Source organism: Watersipora subatra, chromosome 6 (assembly GCF_963576615.1).
Source record: "Watersipora subatra chromosome 6, tzWatSuba1.1, whole genome shotgun sequence".
Classification (NCBI taxonomy): domain Eukaryota; kingdom Metazoa; phylum Bryozoa; class Gymnolaemata; order Cheilostomatida; family Watersiporidae; genus Watersipora; species Watersipora subatra.
The window spans coordinates 58,787,433-58,794,457 of NC_088713.1; positions in this window are offsets into that span (position 1 = coordinate 58,787,433).

The following is a 7,025-nucleotide window of genomic DNA, read 5'->3' on the forward strand; positions in this document are numbered from 1 at the left end:
AACCATCAGTACCCTTTATTTTTTTGCCAATATCTCTGGCCATCTCTTTGGTCGTGGGCTGTATGACAGTGGAATTTCTAGTAATAATAATAATAATAATAATAATAATAATAAACAGGGACTTTCTTAACTCTGTTGAGTAAGATATGAAGTCAAGTAGCTTGTAAATGAACAATTATAACATTTCTTTGCGGTAAAATGTCAAAGTAAAACAAAAGATTAACTTTTGGCTAATCTTCACTAATCCTCACTGATCTATTATTAATATGCAAGCATTGATTGGTGCAGATCCTAAGCTTTGTGCATAAGCTTCAAGCTACCTGTTTAGGCTATAAAAAATTATCTTTTCATTGCAAAACACAATCTCACAATCTATATTTATTGATTCAGCACAACCATGAACTCACCCATTAACAAAGACTTTATAACTATGTTTATATAGCCAATTGTTCCAAGAAACGTCAATATCATGAATGTCTAATATAATCCGAAGATAAACAAAAAAGCCTTAGAAGTTGCTTGCTTCTCTTCAGAGGTTGACAAGTTTATTGGTTATTAACTCATGCACATTCTTATATTTGTTACATAACAGCTGACAACACTCATTGATGCACCATAAAACATGGTGACACTTCACCACTATTGCAGTGGTGTCGCTATTGCAGTGGTGCGGCACTATTAGCCTTTGTGCACAGCTCATCACTTTTGTGATTTGAGCACTCTGGTGCCAGCACATTGATTTTCTTAAAGTCTGCGAGGCAACTTAGTTGTTTCATGGCAGGAAGTCAACTCTCATGGGTAATGGGATTTGTGTCCCTTGCCAAATCTCTGAGCAGCTCTGATGAGGCTTCAATAGCCGATTCAGTACTGTCTGTTGCAAGAGTATTTGCTCCCTTACTTGGGTTTAGTTGGGCTCTCTGTAAGAGGTACAACACTATTTGCCTAAGTGTCTCAACTCTCTATGGACGTGAGATCGCTTCTGTCACCTTCCTCTACTATTGACATACATGTATATAGTCACTACAGGGAATGACTTTATACTCTACAGATAGTCAATAACAGACCCACTTCTCCTCTCTCTGTAAACTTGCAACCCTTTCTGCCCCCTTTTTTCTACTATTTACATAAATAGGGTAATTACTACAGGAAATGACTTCATACTCTTCAGTTAACCTATGGCTGACTTAAAATTCTAATAATGGTTTACAATAGTAGTAGCTCTGATTTTATTTTCCTCTTTCATATTTAAACAAATACTTTAAAAGCACCAAAAACTATAAAAAATAATATTTCGTGTCTGAACCTTAAGGATTATTTGCAACTTAAACTAGAAAATGATATTTTAGCTGCTAACAAGTTGTATCAGTTGTATTTAAGCATTCTCTAGGTTATGTACTGGCCAATCTATAATATGCAGAGGTTAAATTGTACAAGTAATACAAGCGCCGAAGTGATTGTCATAAGATTTCAATTGCACCCTCTTGGTACCCAGAATGTCTACAGTTTTTTAATTTTACCAAATCTGTTCGCAAAGTTCTCACATTTAAAAAAAAGTCTACTGATAATGACATTTCTGCTAACTGAATTATTTTTGTGAATCAAAGCAAACCATAATATATTGTTAAAAGTGTGCATGTAGTTATAATTACATCATAAAGGTTTCTATTGATTTTATACCCTACAGGATAAAAATATTTGATGGATTTAATAATTCACAATTCCGCGAACAGACGATTTCGCGAATTATTAAATTCGCGAATAATTAGTTCCATGTTAAACACAAGGGAGAATAACTACTGCCTCAAATTAAAAACTAGTCGCTATAGGCAGAAGTAGTAAACGTAGCTGAGTTGCAGATTTTTTTTAAATCATCGTCGGCATTTTGAGTTAAGCCCATTGCCAAGGCATCACACTTCTTTACAAAATCATTCAAGGTTGTCACAAGTTATTCGGAATTTTGCACGACATCATCATCAAAAAAATTCTCCTGCAGTTCTTTACATTGAAAAAACTCACAACTTGCCACAAGTTTTTGGTTCACTAAAGGCCTTCAAATTGATGAACATTCTTGAAAGCCTCTGGATGAAGCCAAAAATTTATAGCTTAGCCCGATCAACATTAAATTCTTTGCTAAACAGAAACCTAAACACTTGGTATACGTAAGTGAAGGTTTTCTTCTATTGCTAGCGGCTTTCATGGATTTACAGGCACTTTCTGTTACCATCACAGAGGGCCATCATGCGAAATGGGTTCACCAAGGCAGGAATATTGGAAACATGATTATATTACGTATATTTATATGTAGAGATATATCTATTTAGAAAATATTATATATACATATTTTATATATTGATATAAATCTATATAGGTATTTCGTAAGGATTTTTAGGGATATTTATATAAAGATATTTTATGTATGAATATATTATGATTAATTACAAACTTCAGTTCACAAATAAAATATTTCAAATACAAATAAAATTTTACAACAATGAATGGAGTAAATAAAAACAGGTTAGCCCATATGGCGGTTGTCTGGCAATAAAATCAAACTGATACTCTTGATAAGTAAATACTAGCGTGTAATTGTGCTCTCTGAATAGTTATTTTGGTAATATTAGCGCTATATTGCTGTCAGTATCTTGGGTCGATGTTAAAGGCAATCATCTCGCTACTACCTGGCTGGTAAGGCAATTATCATCATAACTCTCCTTGTGGCTTACAATTGCAACGTTCTGCCGGTTGGCCAAAAATTTGTGATCGTAAAGGCATTCTTGTTCCTTTATTACAACATATATATTCTTCTTGTTAGCAGCTGCGGTCACTTCTACCTCAATTTCAAGATCTTCATAAATGGTTGGTGATGTTCTAGGGATGACATCTACCACCCTTGCAGTCATTGTGCCTCCGTGTAGGATGGAAAAGAGGCTTACTCTATTTACTGCACAGGGTAAATAACCAACCGTTGCGCAGTCCACGTTTATTAGCTTTACTGAAAATGGGTTGTGCAGATTATTGGGCTCCTCTCTCACACTAAACGAATAGGAAAGCGGTAGGGATGGAAAAAATAAATATTGAATTTTACCAAAGAACCAAAGTAAGATTCAATTATTAATTTTGTAAATGGTTTTGAAAAAACTCATTACTTACCACAAGTTGTTGGTTCATCAAAGGCCAAAGCGATCAAAATTCGTGAAAACCTCTGGACGCATCAAGAAATTTACAGCTTGGTATGATCGACTCGTAGTTGTCAGCTAAATAGAATCCTAAACACTCAGTGTACCCATGTGAAGGTTAACTCTATTGCTAACTGCAATAGAGTTAGCTCTTAATAGAGAGTGTTAGTGTTCATCCGCGAATAAATTAATCCGCAAATATGCATGAAGAAGGCGGTTTGCGGGAAACTTAACTCCGCGATTATTTTCATCTTGTAGGGTATAAGACATGACAAACGCGTGTGGTTATAGAGTGTAACCACTTCTTTAGTTAGTTGCGTTCGTTTAATTTTGTTGTAGCAGACTATGGACTGCTTTTTATTACTTTCTAATTAGTAACCGTAAAGCAAGGTACTCAGATAGTGAAAGTAAAAACTGCCACCATAAATCCCAACCATTTATAAACGGTAAACAATAAAGTTTTGTTCAGGTTGTAGCTGAACCAAGATTGCACAAAAAAGAACAACCTATGATACGAGCAAAGCTGTTTCTAAATTCGCCATGAAGTATTTTGATAAGATAAAACGGTTTTGAAGGTTAGCAGGTTCATAGCTAGTTGATTCTAATTCTATTGAATACATTATTATTATCAAACAAAACTTGTTAACTTGACCTCGAAGCAATGAAAAAAAACTAAAATAAACCAAATGAGTGTTGTTTACCTGAAGCTGTGACCACTACTAGAGGAACTTGGTTTCTAGAAGACTGTTTGGTGTTTATTAATACAACACAACATAAGCCTTTTTGTTGGTAGTTAAGGTGATGAAATTTCTTTGTAGCATTGTGATGCATATAAAGACAAACTAACCCTCAGACAAAATATGGATTGCATACAACCCTCAGACAAACCCTCAGACAAAATATGGATTGCATACAAATAATTCACAAAGATACAAATGAGAGCATCAATGTTATTTTAGAGCAACAATAGAGCAAATTCATATTCACAGCCGATAAAGACAGTTGCGACAAGCTGAAAACTAAACTTTTTAAAGAGTTATGGAGGGTTTAAAAAACTCAATTAGTTATGTTTTTTTTATTTTTCATGTATAATGATATTTTAGACCTTTGTACACAATCTCTCATTTTTTTCTTCACATTTGTGCTCAAATTTTTAGAGCATTTTTGTCATTGCTTGTTAAACCAATTAGTTAGGCTGTGTTTTCAATATTTTGCTTTGGGTTTATATTTTGCATAAATAATGTTAAAATGATAAAAATAATTTCTATTCACTTTCTCAACTTATGCAATTTTTTGAATTGAACCAGTAGTTTTAGCCGAAGTGGTGATAACATTAATCCTTGCACCCTGTACGACCGTTCTGCTGCGGTCAGCAGCACTTGAAGGTTTATTCGGAGTGGTGTTACCTTTTCGGAGTTGTGGTACCTTTTTGCCATTGCGCTTGCATGTTAAAAGAACTAAAACCAAATCAGGGAAAGGGTTCAGGGGCGAGAGCTGTTCAAACAACACTTAATAGCATCTGTTGTAACGAATGAACTTGGTTAAACCATTTGATTTTGTTTTATTAAATAATTATAGTTGTTTATGAGATGAGATAACTCCAATGGAAACATACACTTTCACTCGGTTGATGCTTCATCATCAATCGGCTTCATCTGCAAATAAAATAATATACGTAATAGCACCATCCCTCCTGATAACAATTTCATTTTGCTGACAATTAATGTTTTAAAGATAGCAAACCTTCTAAATATCAACAACAGTAATTAGCTACGGGTGTCACAGCACACACAAAGCTAGAGTTTGGTGCATTGGTGGAATCTTTCTCAATGCCTGGTTAAGCATATTATGGATACACTCAGGTTAGCTTTGTTACTTTATTGCAATATACAGTATAGGAAATAGATGTCATTTTGACTGATGGGTCACACACGCACGCACGCACACACGCTCACTGCATGCACACACACGGCTACAGTCCTGCAAACTCCAACTCAAATGTATAAGCATGAAGCAGCTAATTGCAGAGAGTAGACAGCTGAAAGCTCTAAAAGTTCACATTAAAGTGACAAAATGCCAAACAGTTACAATACGTATTTTATTATTATTTTTAAGATATATAATGATACTCTAGACCTTAATATGCGGTCTGTGATTTTGCTCTTTTGATGTTTGCTCAAATTTATGCATTTTTTCATTATTACTTGGTAAACCAACCCTTCATAAGAAACTTTCATTGATGGGCAGTTAATCATAAAGCTTTGTACATGCCAATAACTGCCAATATGCACTTTATTCAAGAAATTCAGAAATTCCCACAATTTCCCATTAAAATCCATAAGTATGAGGAGGCTAATTGCAACGAGTATATAGCTAAGAGCTTTTAAAGGTCCTAAGAGTTTAAAAAACTCAACTCGTAAGTTATTTGGTTTTTATTTAAACATTTATAATGATACTCAAGGCCATATACAATCTGTGATTTTTGTTCTATATATGTGTTCTCAAATATTTAGCATGTTTTCATCATTGCTTGTTAAAACAATTATTTGGACTTCCACTATCACTTTGGATTCATATTTTATATAAAGTATGTTTACAATGAAAGAACAGAGCAAAGTGAAGTATTATCTTTGCTGACTTTGAAAGGCTATGTCAAATCAAAATTTGTAAAACTGCTCAATCTTGTGCTGAACTCATTTAGATGCTACATCATGCTGTTCAAAATCATCACAGCATAAAGTTTCTTTGTCAGCAAATGATGAGGTGGCCTTAAATAAAGAGAAGCTACTTGAAATTTAAGCCACTCTTTTTTGTACTAACATTGTCTTGTTTAAATACAATTATAGAAGGACAAACAAACTTGCTAGAGGCTTGAATAGCTGCAGCTTTGTGATTGAGGCTCATAGAGACATGATAAAACTTGTGGTAAGCCTGGCCATTGTAGTGGTAGACTCATTTTAGTCGCTACATCATGCTACCATTCCAAATAATCGTAGCGTAACAGTTTTGTCCACATATCATGAAGCAGGGTAGTCGTTTTAAATCTAATTCATTTCTACTTCTGTTAGTAACACTATTCAGTTTAAATACAATCAAAGAAGGACAAGCAAACTGGTTAGAGATTTGAATGGCCGCAACTTTCTGATTGAGGCTATTACAGATATGCCAGAAATAAAGGTTACTCAGCGGGGTAGATAGAAAAAGCTGAAGGTTTGTATGCTTGTGTATGAAATATGACTAGTGTTTTGCAACCATATTGTTGAGACCGTGATATTCTAGCCTATATTCAAATTCAACAAATCATTTCAAACATTTTATTATTTGGTTAAAGCTGTAATAAGCTCTACTAACGTAAAATAAGTTTTACATGAGGGAGACGGCGGCGCATTGACACAAAATTCAAACATTATGAATTCAAATGGGCTATTTCGTAGCAATTTTGATGTAACTCAAAGTAATTATGAAATATTTTGATAAACATACATGTATTTTCTTATAATCATAATACCATGTGATGAATAATTCAGAATTCATCATCAATTTTCTAACTCCTTTTTAATGTCCCAATGCAACCTAATATCAGGGTGCGTTGGGAAAGTAGTGGGGTGCATTGAGGCTATATCATTAAGTCTTCATCAGCTGCAGTATCGCTAAACAATAAAAACAAGTCTATTTTTCATATTTTATTTTATTTAAACTAAGTTGCATGGGTACAAGTAGGCCTATAAGTTTTGAGTCACATCTGACTGTATTAACTTACAATGTATATCAACATCAAATAAAAACTGTTCTGCCAGTCTCTTAGACCCACCGCAATTAGTAAAAGAATCGTGATGACTTGGTCTGATG